Genomic DNA, 16940 nt, shown 5'->3' with positions numbered 1-16940 from the left:
TCTGGGTGTTAGGATCCCATGAGTTGGTTGGTATATGTGAAATATTTAGCATATGACCTGGCATAGGAGAACACATGTTACTAATACTACTCAATTTCTGATAGGCACTTTGTGTAAGTATTCTGTATGAAAGGGACTACAAAGAGAAGGAGCTTAGATGTGGGCACAGCCAAGCTGTAGGTGGGAAATTGAGTCCTTCCTTAGACAAGGAGGCCGGGTTTGTAACGTTTTTCCTTCCTTTAGTCCTGGGGACCAAAACCAGGGTCTCATATATGCTAGGCAAGTACTCGAGCAACTAAGCCTTTTTCAAAGCATCTATACTTTTAGAAAATACACACAGAACCAAGGAAGGAGAGAAAGGGCACCTCCTAAACATGTGGAACAAAACAAACACCTAAGAACCTGAACCCAGTAGTAACTCATAACAGTAAAGTTTCAACCTAACTTACCACCAAGCAGACTTGTTGGTTAAACGGCCAGCAGCCATGCCGGCAGAGGAGAGTGCTTATCGGAAGAATCAGAGGCCATGGTTACCTTTTTAGAGCTTTATTGGAGAGGAGGAGGGAGAGGAGAGAGAAGACGGAAGGAAGAAGGAGCGGAAAGGAAAGAGAGGATGCACAGAGGGGCCACCCGCTTTTTTAGGCCGAGACACCATCGCAGGCTGATGATGTAATTAAGGACAGAACCTTACACTTGTAATGTTTATACCATAGCTCATTCATATTTAGAGTAACAGTGTACTATTATCATCCTGACACAGGTCTCAATCTTTTCTCAGTTCAAAGCATACACTAAGTTATAGCATTCCCTTCCACAATAAACATACAAAATGCATAGCCGTACTTTGATGGTTACAACAAAGTGGAAAAAAGTCAATTACTTTTATATTAATTTTTTTTTTTTTTTTGAGACAGGGTTTCTCTGTGTAGCTTTGTGCCTTTCCTGGATCTTGCTCTGTAGCCCAGGCTGGCCTGGAACTCACAGAGATCCGTCCTGCCTTCTGCCTCCCAAGTGCTGAGATTAAAGGCGTGCGCAGCCGCCGGCCGCCGCCGCCCACCACCACCCAGCCTCATTTATTTATTTTATATATAGAGTATTTCTTATTTTTTTTTTTTTTATGTTATCTCATTTAAACTTCAAAAACATTCCTAAATCATTGAGATGTGTTCCATCCTTGAGAATTCTAGGTGTGTCAGGATTTTAGAAGGAGATACTCAGAGCAGCTCACTTCCAGAGAGATGTTGATTTCATGGTGATGAAACATAGTTACATTAAATGGAAAAATAAGAACTGCACGTGGTTAACATCAAATGAGATGATTTTGCTACAAATATATTCAGAGATTAGGTTTGCCATCAAAGACATGGAACGGAATGACCAGTTCTATAGGGTTTGTGGAATGTGAATCAGACAGTCCTGCCTCTTGTACTAGCTCCAGTTGTATAGCTGGCTGTCAGTGGCAGCGTCTGTATTTATACACAAGAGCTTCTCAGAGCCCCGTTCTCATGTTCTTTTACCATTTCCATATCAATTGAGAGCTTGTTCTTTTGGGTCTGTATTTATTGTTGATCACTTAATGCATCATTTATTAAGTTTATAAAAGATTTGACTAGACTTAATTCATTTAGTTATTTTTAGTTTTTGGAGCAGGGTCTTGCTGTCCACTGCTGATTGTTCTGAAATGTAATTGTGTAACCAGGCTGGCCTCAAACTCCAGAGATCTGCCGGCCTCTGCTTCCTTCTGCATGTGCCGCCATGTCTGCTGGAGTTGTTTTTAAATGTGTACCACTACATATGTAGACCCAAACCTAACCATTTCTTTTTCTGTCTTAATAAATGGCTTTGACATTAGGCAGTTTTGAAAAGCATTCTAGGACTGGAGAGATGACTCAGAGGTTAAGAGCACTGACTGCTTTTCCAGAGGTCCTGAGGTTCAATTCCTAGCAACCACATGGTAGCTCACAACCATCTATAATGAGAGTTGATCCCCTCTATGGTGTGCAGCAAATATGAAGACAGAACACTGTATACATGATAAATCTTTAAAAAATGCATTCTAGTCATTGGGTAATCTGTATAAATATCTAGATTATAACTCAAAATCTTTTATATATAATATGTATATATAATATATTTGTATTATTTTACATCCCGGGCTGCAGTTTCCCCTCTCTTCTTCCCTCCCAGTCCCTCCCTCTACCCCCTTCTGTCTCTACCCCCCAGTCCTCTCCTCTTCCATCCTATCCAGAAAGGGCAGGTCTCCCATGGATATCAACAAAGCATGGCATATCAAGTTACAGTAAGACTTACGCACCTCCTCATGCATTAAGGCTGGGCAAGGTGACCAAATATGAGGAGTAGGGTCCCAAAAGCCAGTAAAAGAGTTGGAGACAGCCCTTTTCCCACTGTTAGGGTCCCACAAGAGATCAAGCTACACAACTGTAACATATGCAGAGGGCCTAGGTCAGCCCCATGCAGACTTCCTGGTTGTCAGTTCAGTCTCTGTGAACTACGGTTAGTTGATTCTATGAGTTTTGTTGTATCTTTGACCCCTCTGGCTTCCACAATCCTTTCTCCTCCTCTTCTGCAGGATTCCCTAAGCTCCACCTATGTGGGTCTGCATCTGTTCCATCAGTTACTGGATGAAGCCTCTTTGTTGACAATTGGGCTAGGCATCAGTCTTGTCACAGGAGATGGCCAGTTCAGGCACCCTCTCCACTATTGCTAGGAGTCTTAGCTGGGGTCATCCTTGTAAATTCCTGGGAACTACCTGACCCCAGAATGCACTCCCCCCTCCAGTAGTCTCTTTCAATATTCTCTCCCCTGCAAACCTCTCCCCCCCCCCCCACTTGATTGCCCATATTTCCATCCCCACCTGCCCTCAGTCCACTGACGGAATCTCCATTTCCCCTTTCCAGGGAGATCCAGGTGTTCCCTCAATGAGCCCTCCTTGTTACCTAGTCTCACTGGGTCCGTAGATTGTAGTACAGTTATCCTTTATTTTACAGCTAATATCCACTTATGAGTGAGTACATGCCATGTTTGCCTTTCTCAGTCTAGGTTACCTCACTCAGGATGATTTTTTTTCTAGTTCCATCCATTTGCCTTCATATTTCCTGGTGTCCTTGGTTTTTTTTTGTTTTTGTTTTTTTTTTTGTTTTTTTAACAGCTGAGTAATACTCCAATGTGTTAATATAACCACATTTTCTTTATCCATTCTTCAGTTGAGGAACATCTAGTGTTTGTAGTTCTAGCTATTATGAATAAAGCTGCTGTGAACATAGTTGAGCAAGTGTCCTTGTGGTATGATTGAGCATCCTTTGGGTATATGCCCAAGAGTGGTTAGCTGGGTCTGATTGATTTTCAGTTCTCTGAGAACCCGCCACACTGACTTCCAAAAGTCCAAGCTTGCACTCGCACCAGCAATGAGGAGTGTTCCCCTTACTCCATATCCTCTCCAGCATGAGCTGTCACTTGTGTTTTGATCTTAGCTGTTCTGACAGGTGTAAGGTGGAATCTCAGAATCGTTTGATTTGCATATCCCCGATGGCTAAGGGTGTTACACATCTCTTAAGTGTTTCTCAGCCAGCAAATCTAAAAATCTTGTTTGTTGCTCTCGTGTGTCCATTACCTTCAAGACAGAGTGATAGTAATATGAACCCCCCACATCTTTATGCCATAGGCTTTCCTAGAGCAGTGGTCAGATACCTCCCTTATGAACTGGGGACCCAAGTGATGTCAGCCTCACCCCTGTGGCCTTTGGTAGTCACTTCTGCAAAGTTACTTGAAGCCAGGGCCACCTCTCCAGTGCTACCAGGAACTCCAGGGCACGTTGATGTCTGTGCAGTGGGCCCTTCTGGCACAGCTAAAGACAACCTTAAAGAAGCCACAACAGTTGTACTGTGTTCTGGAAGAAGTATTCCCAGAAGAGTGCTTACAGCCTGACACTGTAAGCCTGGTGTTTTCCATCTCAGGAGCTCCTGAAGAAGCTGCATCTGTTTGCAAGTGGTAGTGTTGGGAAGCAATTCTGAATCCTCCTTTCTCTGTAGTTGATTACCTCAAATATGATGAAGGACAAATCCTTCCTCTTCAAGGCTAGCCACACAAGCCTCATACAAGACCACTACCACTTTAAAAACTATCCCGAGAAATTTCAGGATTCCTACTTAGGCCCAGTCTAGGCCCTGATTTCAGTTCTGCTAAAGATAACAGGCTTTGTTACCAAAAGTAACTATCATGCATAGATTGCAAGGACTTTCACATCTAAAGCAATTCTCTCAGACTGATCTACTTAACATATGCTGTGACTGAGAACAAAGGGGACCCCAGCTGTGTGGAGTAACTGACTTTTCCCACTCTTGTAACCATCGAAATATGACTCCAAATTTTGTATGTTTATTGTGGAAATTTGTATGTTATTGTGCTATAACTTAGTGTATGCTTTTGAACTGAGGAAAGATTGAGATCTGTGTCAGGATGATAATAGTACATTGTTACTCTAAATATGATTGAGCTATGGTATAAACATTACAAGTTTGCTTGGTGGCAAGTTAGGTTGAAACTTTACTGTTTATGAGTTACTACTGGTTCAGGTTCTTAGGTGTTTGTTTTGTTCCTTATGTTTAGGAGGTGCCCTTTCTCCTCCTTCCTTGGTTCTGTGTGTATTTCTAAAAGTATAGATACCTCCCCCCAACCTCTTGTGATAGTGGAAATGAACCTAGATAGTGATATTGTAGACATAGGCAGACTTTCATAGCTGAGCTGTTCCCGGCTGCTTTTACTTTTTTATTTTGAGATAAATGTCTCAGTAGCTGTCCAGACTGACCTTGAACACACTCTTTCGCAGACTGGCCTTGAGTTAATGTAACATCTTCAGCTCCATAGCTCAAACCTCTGCTACTAGGCCTGTGCTCTCTCTTCAGTTAGCCTCAGACTCCTGGCCTTAAGTGGTCTTCTGCACTATCAGTGCCACACCCAGCTTAGAAGTGTGTGTGTGGGTGTGTGTCCGTCCTTCTGTTCGTCCGTCCGTCCCAGTGTTTCTCTGTGTAGTTCTGGATTTCCTAGAACTCACTCTGTATGTCTGGGATTAAAGGTATATGCCACCACTGCCCGGTACTCATTTCTTTCTTAAAGAAGTTGCTTTGGGACGTACCTTATTGGATTAGTATTAATATCTAGTTGACTTTTTTTTTCTTGTCTCACCAATTAATATAGTGTTTATTATTTTCACTGCAGATGCAAAGTTTACAGGGCGGTACAGAAGCTATAGCTCAGTTGGATCAGCTTGAAGCTGATTATTATGATCTGCAGCTTCAGTTGTACGAAGTACAGTTTGAAATCTTGAAGTGTGAAGAGTTACTTTTGACTGCACAACTGGAGAGCATCAAAAGACTTATATCAGGTATGGTGTGGATTGAACACAGTCTCCACAAAGGGTAGAGATGTGGAGAAAGTATACATGGACCCAACTGTGTTTCTCCTAAGACTTAAAAATGGTCTAAACATAAAGTTTTGAAGGAGTCCGTGAACTCAGCTCGGGCTGCATCGTTGGTTTGGAGTATGGTTTGTGCATGCCTTCTTTGTTAAAGGATGCTTCATCTGGAATCAGAATTTTTGCAGGTTTGTGTGGGTGGAGTGTGAAGAGTGAGGTCTGTATTTATTGAACACTTACTGTGTACCTGACACTGCTAGAAATGTTGCATAATGTAGTCGGAGGTCTATTTCCTCACCTTTTAATGACTCTTGAGTAAGGAAGCTCATTCCTAACCGTGCCTTCCGTGACAGAGAAGAGAGATGAAGTGGTGTACTACGACACTTACGAAAGCATGGAGGCCATGCTGGAGAAGGAGGAGATGGTGGCATCTGTGTCCGCGCAGAGAGAAGAGCTGCAGAAGCTGCAGCAGAAGGCGCGGCAGCTGGAAGCCAGAAGGGGGCGTGTCTCAGCCAAGAAGCCTACCTCAGAAACAAAAAGGTGTGGAAGCCTGGTGCCTTCATTACTTCATCCTGGGCCTGTCTGACAAATCAGACCGTGATAGGATTGCCATTGCCTCCATTTAAAACTAAGTAGCCATTGCCTGTTCTCAGCTTCTTTACATTAAACATTTCTATTTCTTAGAAGAGTTATACCTTTTCCGTATGTTCTAACAGCCAGTGTTGGCTGGGTTCCACTTACTTATTTCTGTAGGTGACTCACTAGAGGATGTGGCTAGGATCCCCTGCAGTGCATTGAAAGGAAAGCTGAAGTGTCCTCACCGATGGTGTCAGGGTCCTTAGCCTTACTTAGTGAGCTTGGATGTTAAGAGAGTGGACTGAGGCACTGCTCTTCAGGGTAGACAGGTCTCAACAGCCAGTTCTGACCCTCCAGAGATGCAGAGATGGTTTAGTGGTCTGTGGTGAAGGAAGGAGGAGCTAGTCCTTGTTAGCTCTGTGCCCCTGAGTAAAACAAGTCAGATAAACTTTGCTGTGTCTTTCTAAGTCTCACTTTAATTAAAAACACATTTTATTTTTCTAGAAATTTGTATTGCAAAACACAATGAAAAGTTCCAACAGCGTTTTCAGATGAAGAGAATATAAACCCATCACAAATACAACTAGTAAGTCAGACTCCTGGAGACTTGGAACAAAATCTTACATGTGTCCGAAAGGGTAAAAAGTCTGAGTATGTGTCCCTAGATGTTAGTGACTCTGAATGTGTATGTTGAGTGACTGAGTGACTGAGATCTGTTTTAGGAGAAAATGAAGGCTAATCCAGGATGCTGTGTCCACCTAGCTTAACCTCCAGCCTTCTGTTACACTGAGGTCATACGTGTTTACAGTTAGCAGCAAGTCAGTGTTGGCATACGATTGATTGCTCTCAAATTATGGATTACGTTGAGTTCCTTCCTGTTGGTGTGAGTCTACTACTATTCTCAAGTGTAAAACGATAGGAGTCTGCTGACTGGAAATCAAACAGATAGATATTTGAATATACACAGTGTAGCATATTCAGGTTGACTTATTTCACTTAATAATGCAGATTTAGGATTTTGATTGTTGGACAGTAGGGTAATTAAATGTGCTAGTTTGCACTTACCTCAGCAATAAGGAGAGCTCTATGTTGTCACCCTCTCCGGCTTTTGCTGTTCTCAGAGTGATAGCTTCCTGATGGGTATAGTAGTATCTTAATGTTTTAGTTCATATTCCTAAATGACATGGTGCTGAGCATGGTTTTATATGCTCATCTGCCACATATGTATTTCTTTAGTAAAGTACTACTTGTTCAGATCCTTGCTCAGTTTTTATCTATCTTTTTTTGGGGGGGTTGTTTGTTTTGATAGGATTTCACGTAGAACGTGACCTTTAATTCCTGTGTAGCTGAACCTCCTGCCTCCACCTCCCAGATTACAGCCCTACCACCACTCTGGCTTTTGTTGTTCACTTTAAATGAGCTTTTCTTCTCATTGTGGAGTTTGAAGAGTCCTTTATCAGGTGTCTTTTGTTATTCTCTCATTCTCTAAACATAGCCTTTCCAGAGCTTTTGCTTTGAGCAATATCCGTAGCTTACTAGTTGTTGTTTTTCATAGCATGTGTCTCTTTACTTTAAATACTGTAGGTTTATGCTTTGCATTTACAGTTAGGTCTATGAGCTGTTTGAGTTAAAATTGCCTGGCCCGTCTGAGGTCGGTGTCCCATCACCTTGGCACGTCCGTGTCCACTTTGTCCAGCGCCATTTGTTTAACAAACTGTGTCCCACTGCATTCCTTTGCCCTTGAGTCAAAGGTCAAGAGATTTGTCTCCATGGCTCTGTTTGGAGACTCTTTTATTAACCTGGGTCTTTTAACCTCTAAATCAACGAGAAGAAGGAATCAATCTTTATTGAAGTTTACTGTATACATACAAGATTATTTAACTTTCTTTCAGTTTTATAGTTTTCTTCATTTAAATCTTGTAATATGGCAGATTTTGTCTTTGTGGGGATAGTATTATTTCATATTTAATTTCAAATTCTAGTTGTAGACTAGGAATTGTTTTATAGCATCTCTGCTGTAATGGTCCACTGTTCTTTATGCTGACTTTCATTTCTGCTTTCTACATACATTTCTACATAGCTTTATTTCTTGCCAATGTGTATAACTTCATTTCCCTTCGTATGGCATAGCTTAGGATTCCAGTATGATGTAAGGAAAGATGGACGAGGAGGAGCACACTTGGCCTTTTCCAGTTAGCAGACAGCTCCGGCTTCTTATCCAGTGTGATGTCACATTTGCCGTGTTCCGGATGCGCCCTGCCTGCGCTCCTAGGTGCGGAGAGTAGCTGGTTACTTATGTGAGCTACGTTAGGAATCATCTTTCTTCCCGGTGTTGCACCGCATCACACCTGCATACACTGGAGTGGGTTCTCCAGGGTTTGATATGGCTATCTTTAGTCAACACTAGAAGCTTATACCTAACTGAGTATGAAAAGCTAGTATGGCATTTCTCCCTATTTGATATTGTAGAGCGTCTCTTCTTTCTTTGCATCACACACAGCGTCAGTGGACTTGACTTCATTTATGGTTCTTTGAGCTAATTTGGCACAGTTGAGCTAAAGCTGCCCCTTATCATAATTACATGGGATCAGTCACTTATCCTTAAACTATATGACTCTCTCTCTTAGAAGCCAGAAATCGCTAATTCATTAGGGCCTTTGTTTTTCATCTCTGTCTGTGGTTAGAATTGCTGTGTCTGGTTAGGTAAGGATCAGATGGGGAATGAGGGTGCCCTGCTCTCATTTCTACCTGGATTACTAGCTTGACTACTGACATTCTACTCTTAATTTGTTCTTTTGATGTGACTAATCTGTTTCCGATAAAATGCCAGTTTTTTGTGGATGAAGTAATTTATTTGTTCCTCAAAGAATTTTATAAGGACAAAGGTCAAAATCTACAGCATATCAGAGGTAAACATTATCTTCAAATTTGGCCCAACAGTACATTAGATAGCCTACCTGATGAGACAGGGAAACCGAACAATGTAAGTCCATTCTAAAACATTTATAGCTCAGGAAATGAGAGCTGGCTTCAGCATGTCCATTCTGAATTATCTTTAAAGAAAGTCACACTCGGAGACAGGAAGACGGGGGAGACGGGGGAGACAGGGAGATGGGGAGACCAGGGGAGATGGGGAGACAGGAGATGGAAGACAGGGAGACAGACAGGAGACAGGGGAGATATCAGCACCCCTCCCCATCTCATAATGCTGTAATTTACATTTTTTATATTGGACCTTATTTAGAGCTGTCTTGGCTGTTTGCAACTGCATTGGCTTATAGCCTCAGGTTGTGCATGCCCAGAGCCTTTGATTACAAGTGATTATTGTTTCTCAAAGCCTGGTTTGAAGCTCAAGTTACCTTTATTGGATTTCTTGGGTAGTATATTGTTTAAAATATAATTCATAATTAATTTTATTGTTTTAACAGTTTTCCATAGAAACCATGCAAAATAAACATGCAGGTCTAAGGTAGTTTAAAATCTATTATTAACTCAAAAAATGAACTAAAGAAGCACAAAGTTTACTTGCTGACTGTTACTACCCCTGAACAAATGGTAAACAAAAAATTGTGGTCAAAAAACAAGTTATTTTTTTCCATTAAAAATATCCTCACAGATACAATGTGTACAGCTGTAGTTGTAGCACTTGACAGACAAGGCAGGATGTCGCTTGAACAGCTGAGGCCAGCATAGGCTACATATGGAGAAAGACTGTTTCCTCCCTCCCCTCCCCTCCCTCCCCTCCCCTCCCCTCCCCTCCCTCCCCTCCCCTCCCCTCCCCTCCCCTCCCCTCCCCTCCCCTCCCCTCCCCCTTTTTTCTCTTTCACAGCTCAGATTTTATTGGTTGAGGAGCAGAGTACACAGACATTTCAATTCTAAAAACATGGATCCAAACTCTTAAGAGTCATACATTGTGTTCACATACCCAAAAGAGCCATGTGCTGTTTCTCTTTGAACTTTTCCAGTGATGTTCCATCCTAAACTTGGCAAGTTTTCCCAAAACCTCACATAACAATCAAATGCTCACAATCATTAATTCCACTGACTCACAGTTTATGCCACATACAGTACATATTCACAATTTAATCTTTCACAGAACATTATCACAATTGTCAGGAAAATGGACTGCCATGACCAGAGACAGCTGTGACTGGGCAAGGACCAAGGAGTGGTTTTTTTAGGATACAGTTCTATTAGAAACATTAGACCAGAAATAACTGAAAATATTCCAGACACAAATGCATGACCAAACTCCAAATTACCATTTACTGTGCTTTGTGTTATAGGATATAAAACTAGCCCCCTCTACGGAATGTTATGGTGACCCCTGAGACAGTCACAGCCTCTCCTGATTCAGTATCCTGCTATTTCTGGTTGTACCAAAAAATAACCAACCAGCAAGTGATTTAACCTCTTAAAAAAATCATTTACACTTAAAAAATGGATGAGTGACTTCTCCCACCTTTTAAAATGTTTCTAGAGCTACTAAAAACTCACATTTACAAAATAGTTGATAAAAATATTCCTCTGGATTGTACAAGAAGGGAGGCCGGGACACTAACAACACGATGGATGTTAGTCGGACTTGCTTCTTTCTCTTCGACTTCAGAGCTGGACTCTGGTTTTCAGCCTCTCCATTTTCTGCAGGCACATCTGTGGTTTGCTGCTCAGCCACCTCAGCCTGTTTGCCCTTTGCTCCCCTCTTCCCTTTTGTTTCACTTTTTTGTCTAATCATTTATCCTTTCCGAGGCCTTCTTCGGCTTCGCGTCCACCTTGCAGTGCGGGCTTGGCTGACAGCCTTGCCGAGCGCCGCTTGGGCTCCGCCTTCACTGCTAACCTTTCTCTGGGCATCCTGGTGGCATTGGGTAGGAGGGGTGTGGATGCCGAACCTGTCATGAGCTACACTGCCTCAGCCACCACCGCACGAGCTACCACACTGTTTTCAAACCAAAACCACAAAACATACACTTAAGCTGGGCATGGTGGCATATGCCTGTAATATGCACTCTGAAGGCTGAGGCAGAAGATTCCAAATTGAGGCCAGATTTGGCTTTAGCTGTGGCAATCTAGTATAAAACTCTTAAATTTTTATAAGTTCCTACCAGGCTGGGGTACAGATCAGTACCTTGATTAACCCCCATCAGAGAAGCTGCTTCTTGTAGTAGATGGGCACTATCCAGAGACCCACAGCTGGACAGTGTGCAGACTTTTGGAGCACTCAGCCCTAAATGGCTCTTTGCATCAAAGTCCTCTCCTCCAAGCTTGGGGAATCCATAAGGAAGAGGAGATGGAAAGATTCTAAGAGCTAAAGGTGCTGGATGACTCCAAGGAGACTGTCTTCCAGATACAACAAGACTGGTGCACTTACCTAATTCACAGAGACGTGCACAGGTTCAAGCCGGATGGGATCCCAGCACTGAGAGGGGGAAGCCATCTGCAATTGATATGTACTGGCAAAGGAAAAATCATTTCTCCAATGGAGTTGCACCGGGTGTATCAGCCACACTCTGTTCTGACTGTGCTGTATCCAATCCTTGTCCTCGGAGTCTGTCTTTCTTTAGTTAGTTTGTTTGTTTGTGGTGTTTTGTTGTTGTTGTTGTTGTTTTGTTTTGTTTTTTTTTTTGAGGCATGGTTTCACTATGTAGCCTTGGTTGGTTGTCCTGGAACTCACTCTGTAGACCAGGCTGTCCTGGAACTCACAGAGATCCGCCTGCCTCTGCCTCTGTGTCCTGAGTGCCAGGATTAAAGGCGTGCGCCACCACACCCAGCTCAGATTCTTTAAGAGTGCATTATTGGGCTAGCAAGATGACTGAGTGGGTAGAAGTGCTTGCCATGCGTCTGATGACCTGAGTTGGTGCCTCAGATCCTGCAGCAGAAAGAAAGAAAGAACTGACTTCAAGGTTATCTTCTGACCTCCACTGGCATTGCAGTTACTCCCTACCCCCAAAGCACCCCTGCCCCTCCAAAAAAACCACACGCATGCACTGTGACAATGGAAGCTGGATCTCCAAGTCTATCTAGGTTCCTTGTACCCAACTCTGATGCTGACAGAACCCAGTCTCCTGTATTAGCATAGCAGCCTCCCTCCAGCCCCTCACAGGTGAGCTGATTTAACAAAGTCCTTCAGATGCTAAAGGAAGAAACTGATGTGCATTCTAGGCCTTCCACTTAGGGGCTGTGCTCTTAGAGACAGTACTTACCATAGTAATTTCTAGGTTGTAAGCATTATACTTCCCCAAACAACCTCTCCACTTCACATCTCTCCATCTGGGATCCTTAGATCTAACAGATTTGACTTTGATACGTACCAGCTGACAGATCAGCTGTGGTATGATTAATCCATTCTCCTGAACTCTCTGTCCATGTGACTCGTATAGAGATGCCGGCTTACCATGGAAGCTCCGTCCACGTCTCTAGGATCCTGCAGTTTTTTTCTAGGCATCTTAACCACCAGTGCTGTAGGAAACCCTTTTCTGTCTGTTCACACTCCAGTCATTGCTCCTCTATAAGCCTCAGAGTGCCTGTCTCTTGGAAGTCCCTGGTCTGCATCTGAATGTGGAAGATGCAAGCGGACTCACCAGTGTACACTAGGCTGGGAGAGCTCCTTCATTTGATGGACTCAGCTGGGTCAGGGGGTAAACTTTAGCTGTGGGACAGAAGTGTGTGCAGGAACAGGAGTGTGTAGAGCAGGAGTGTGTAGACAGGAGTGTGTGAACAGGAGTGTGTAGAACAGGAGTGTCAGGAGTGTGTAGAGCAGGAACAGGAGTGTGTAGTGTGGAACAGGAGTGTGTAGAACTAGGAGTCACCAGGAGTGTGTGTAGAACAGGAACTGAACAGGAGTGTGTAGAACAGGAGTGTGTAGGAACAGGAGTGTGTAGTCCAGTGTAGAACCAGGAGTGTGTAGAACAGGAACAGGAGTGTGTAGAACAGTAACAGGAGTGTGGTAGTGTCAGGAGTGTGTAGAACAGTAGAACAGGAGTGTGTAGAACAGGAACAGGAGTGTGTAGGAGTGTCCACAGGAGTGTGTAGAGCAGGAACAGGAGTGTGTAGTGTGTAGTGTGTAGAACAGGAACAGGAGTGTGTACACCTGAGTGTGTGAGTAGAACAGGAACTAGGAGTGTGTAGAGCTCCCAGGAGTGTAGTAGTCAGGAGTGTGGCAGGAACAGGAGTTGTAGTGTGTAGTGTGTAGTAAGACAGGAGTGTGTAGAACAGGAGTGTGTAGAGCAGGAACAGGAGTGTGTAACAGGAAGAACAGGAGTGTGTAGAGCAGGAACAGGAGTGTGTAGTAGTGTAGAACAGGAGTGTGTGAACAGGAAACAGGAGTGTGTAGGAACAGTGAGTGTGTGTAGAACAGGAGTGTGTAGAACAGGAGTGTGTGAGTAGAACAGTGTAGGTAGGAACAGGAGTGTGTGTGGTAGTGTAGAACAGAACTAGGAACAGGAGTGTGTAGAAAGGAACAGGAGTAAGTAGTGTGTAGAACAGGAACAGGAGTGTAGTGTGTGAAAGGAGTGGTAGAGCAGGAGGAAGGAGAGTAGTGTGTAGAAACAGGAGTGTGTAGAACAGGAACAGGAGTGTGTGAGTGTGTGTGTGTGTGTAGGAACAGGAGTGTAGGAACAGGAAGTAGTGTGTAGAACAGGAGTGTGTAGAGCAGAACAGGAGTGTAGAACAGGGAGTGTGTGTGTAGAACAGGAACAGGAGTGTGTAGAGAGAACAGGGAGTGTGTAGTGAAGCCAGGAGGTGTAGAACAGTAGAACAGGAGTGTGTAGAACAGGAGTGGTGTGTAGTAGTGTGTAGTGTGTGAACAGGAGTGTGTAGTGTGTAGAACGTAGTGTGTCTTGTGTTGTGCTCGTTGGTAACTCGTAGTTCTGGGCTTTGTTACCTAAGTTGGAAGATCACAAATAAATAAATAAATAAATAAATAGCCGGGCGGTGGTGACGCACGCCTTTAATCCCAGCACTCGGGAGGTGGAGGCAGGTGGATCTCTGTGAGTTCGAGGCCAGCCTGGACTACCAAGTGAGTCCCAGGAAAGGCGCAAAGCTACACAGAGAAACCCTGTCTCGAAAAACCAAAATAAAATAAAATAAAATAAAATAAAATAAAATAAATAAATAAAAAAACAAATAAAAAGTCTGTAGCTTTATATTTGCTTTCACTGTGGAGCTTAAAAACATGTCTTCTCTTTGTTTTCCTATCTGGAAACCTTGAAGATGATGTAGTGAGCCTGCTTCTGAGACTTAGGAAGAGAGGTCTGGCTTTTGTATAATAATTGACTCAGCTAATGTAAGAGCAAGACATGGAAGTGTGCTGTTTTTAATCTTTCACAATTCCTTTGCTTTGCCACAGTCCATGGAACGAATGTTTATCCAAAGGATCCGTCCCACTACCACCAAGAGACATATAGAGTGTATCTGACCTCTCTGAAAGTGTGGCAGTTCCACCCATTAGGAAACAGGATGGCTACTCAGGCCTTCTAAAAAGCATTTCCTAATCAATTATGAATCAATCATCTGTCCTTCAATCAAACAGTTAATAAAACACTACTTCTGCTATTCACCCTCCTGCCAAGAATGTTACTTAAGAGTCCTGACACTGTTCAGAGCTTCCCTATATACATGCTTATATACATATAAATGTCCGCACAATTTAAGAACTTTATTCATATATGTGTGTGTAAACCCACCATTCTAAAGATAGTCTGTTATCAAAGTTCCTTGCCCTATATCCAGGTTGTCTTAGATTTGTTCATTCCACTTCCAACCCAAACTTCTCTTTCTCTTGCTTTCCCAATCTCAAGGGTAGCATCCTACCCCCTGCTTCGTCATTGGCCAAATTAGAAAAACTGTGTCACAGATCTTCTTTCTTGTGTATCCCTGTGATAATCCCCATAGCTGGCATAATGCATGCCTGTGAATTCAAGGCCAACCTGAACTATATTGTGAGACCTTGTACCAAAAAACCAAGGGTTGTGCTTCAGTAAAGACCTGACCTAGCATGAGCTAAAAGAAAAAGGAAGCCAGCCCTGCCCTTTTCCTGATGTGTATTGTAGTGTGCAGTTGACTTACAAATCAGTAAGTGAACCAGAACATGGGATTAATTCTTAAACAGCATCTTTCTTACTATTTTGTTGTCTGGATATTTTAACAAGTTACATGACTTTTTCTAGTGCATGACCTTAAATGGTTTCTTATATGCAAGTCTCACCCGTTCTGTATTTTTATGTTTGTATAAAATTTTGATCATATATCAGATGTTAAATGCTGAGTGGTGGTGGCACACACTTTTAATGCTAGCAGAGGGTACACAGAGAAACCCTGTCTAGGAAAATAAAAAGATTTAAGTTTATTGTGAAGTTTCAATTTAACCTCTTGACCATCAGAGTCTGTCTCAATCGGCTGAAAACCCTTATTGTGTATAATATATAAAGTGTTAGGTGATCATCATTGAAGAATAAAACAATGCCCAAAAAATGAATTCCAGAATTCATTGTTGCTACTTTTAGCAAAAGGCCTTGATCATGACTCTGAAAGAACTATTAGAATTTTATAGATTCTTTTACGAAGATAGTTGGAAAAGCATTGATCATTGGGATCAGTGCATTGGGCTGTGAAAAGTAAATCTACTGTTGCTGGCCTGCTTTCTCACAGCCCCCCTTGCCATTCAGGGATGCTGTGGATCTGGATGTGAGAATATCAGAAAACTTGGATTTTGTTCACATTCATATCTCTCAGTTGTTAAGATTCAGTTTTAGAGTTAAGCAAGTTCATTGCTTATCAGCAGTCCTCTGCTGCTCATTTTCTTATTTCTTTTTCTTTCTTTTTTTTTTTTTTGTTTTTTTGTTTTTGTTTTTCGAGACAGGGTTTCTCTGTGTAGCTTTGTGCCTCTCTGGAACTCACTTGGTAGCCCAGGCTGGCCTCGAACTCACAGAGATCCACCTGCCTCTCTGCCTCCCGATTGCTGGGATAAAAGGTGTGCACCACCACCGCCCGGCTGGCTCATTTCTTTATTTCTAAGTATATTTTATTCCTTTAGGGTTAAGGTTTCATAAAGGTACTGTTTAAGGAAAGTGTTCTTGATATTTCCTTAATTCTTGTATGTTTGTGGAATGTCTTCTTGTTTTCTTTGTAAGAAAGGACAGGTTAGCCAGACTGTGGTGGCACACACCTTTAATCCTAGCACCAGGAGGCAGAGGCAGGCAGATCTCTGAGTTCCAGGCCAGCCAGAGAAACCCTGTTTGAAAATAACAATAACAAAAGGGCAGATTGGCTGTCCAATACAGTCATTACCTCTCCAACAAAGTTTTGGAGACACTGTCACTATATTCTGTAGTATTGATGTAGTAGTGAAGAAGTCTGAGGCCCAGCATTGAGTATGGCTTTTCTGATACACATCAATTTTTATTTTTATTTTATTTAGTTTTCTTTTTAAATTTATTTTTATGTGCATTTTGCCTGCACATGTCTGCGAGGGTGTCAGATCTCCTGGAGCTGGAGTTATAGACAGGTATGAGCTGCTATGTGGGTGCTGGGAATTGAACTTGGGTCCTTAGGAGGAGCAGCCAGTACTCTTAACTGCTGAGCCATCTCTCCTGCTCCATTTTTTATTTTTAATGGAAAGCCAGTCCTTCATCAGGCAGTGACTGTTCTTCTATTTAAAAAGTGCCATGTTTCTACTTGGTAATGTTAGCTTCATGTTATTCTCTATGTATTTGTTCTTTTCCACTTTGCGGTAGTCATCACTGTTTTGTGTTGTTAGAGACAGGACCCCGGGAAGTGCCCTGCTTTTAATCTGTCTCGGCTCTTGTGTGGTCTTCAGGCACTTGTTTCAGACATAGCTTTCGTGACAGTCACGGCTGTCACTGCAGACCACGCCATTCTTTTTCTTATTGTCTTAGAATGGGACAAAGACAATCTGAGCATGCTGTCTTGTGCTCAG

The 16940-nt window shown here is 42.7% G+C and overlaps 1 pseudogene; it reads left to right on the top strand.

The window, feature by feature from the left end:
* Nucleotides 1-16940, top strand: part of LOC114682152 — a 71986-nt pseudogene that overhangs the window by 43677 nt on the left and 11369 nt on the right.

Source organism: Peromyscus leucopus, unplaced genomic scaffold (assembly GCF_004664715.2).
Source record: "Peromyscus leucopus breed LL Stock unplaced genomic scaffold, UCI_PerLeu_2.1 scaffold_933, whole genome shotgun sequence".
Lineage (NCBI taxonomy): Eukaryota > Metazoa > Chordata > Mammalia > Rodentia > Cricetidae > Peromyscus > Peromyscus leucopus.
The sequence above is the reverse complement of the archived record's forward strand: the minus strand, read 5'-3'. Positions and strand labels throughout refer to the sequence as shown.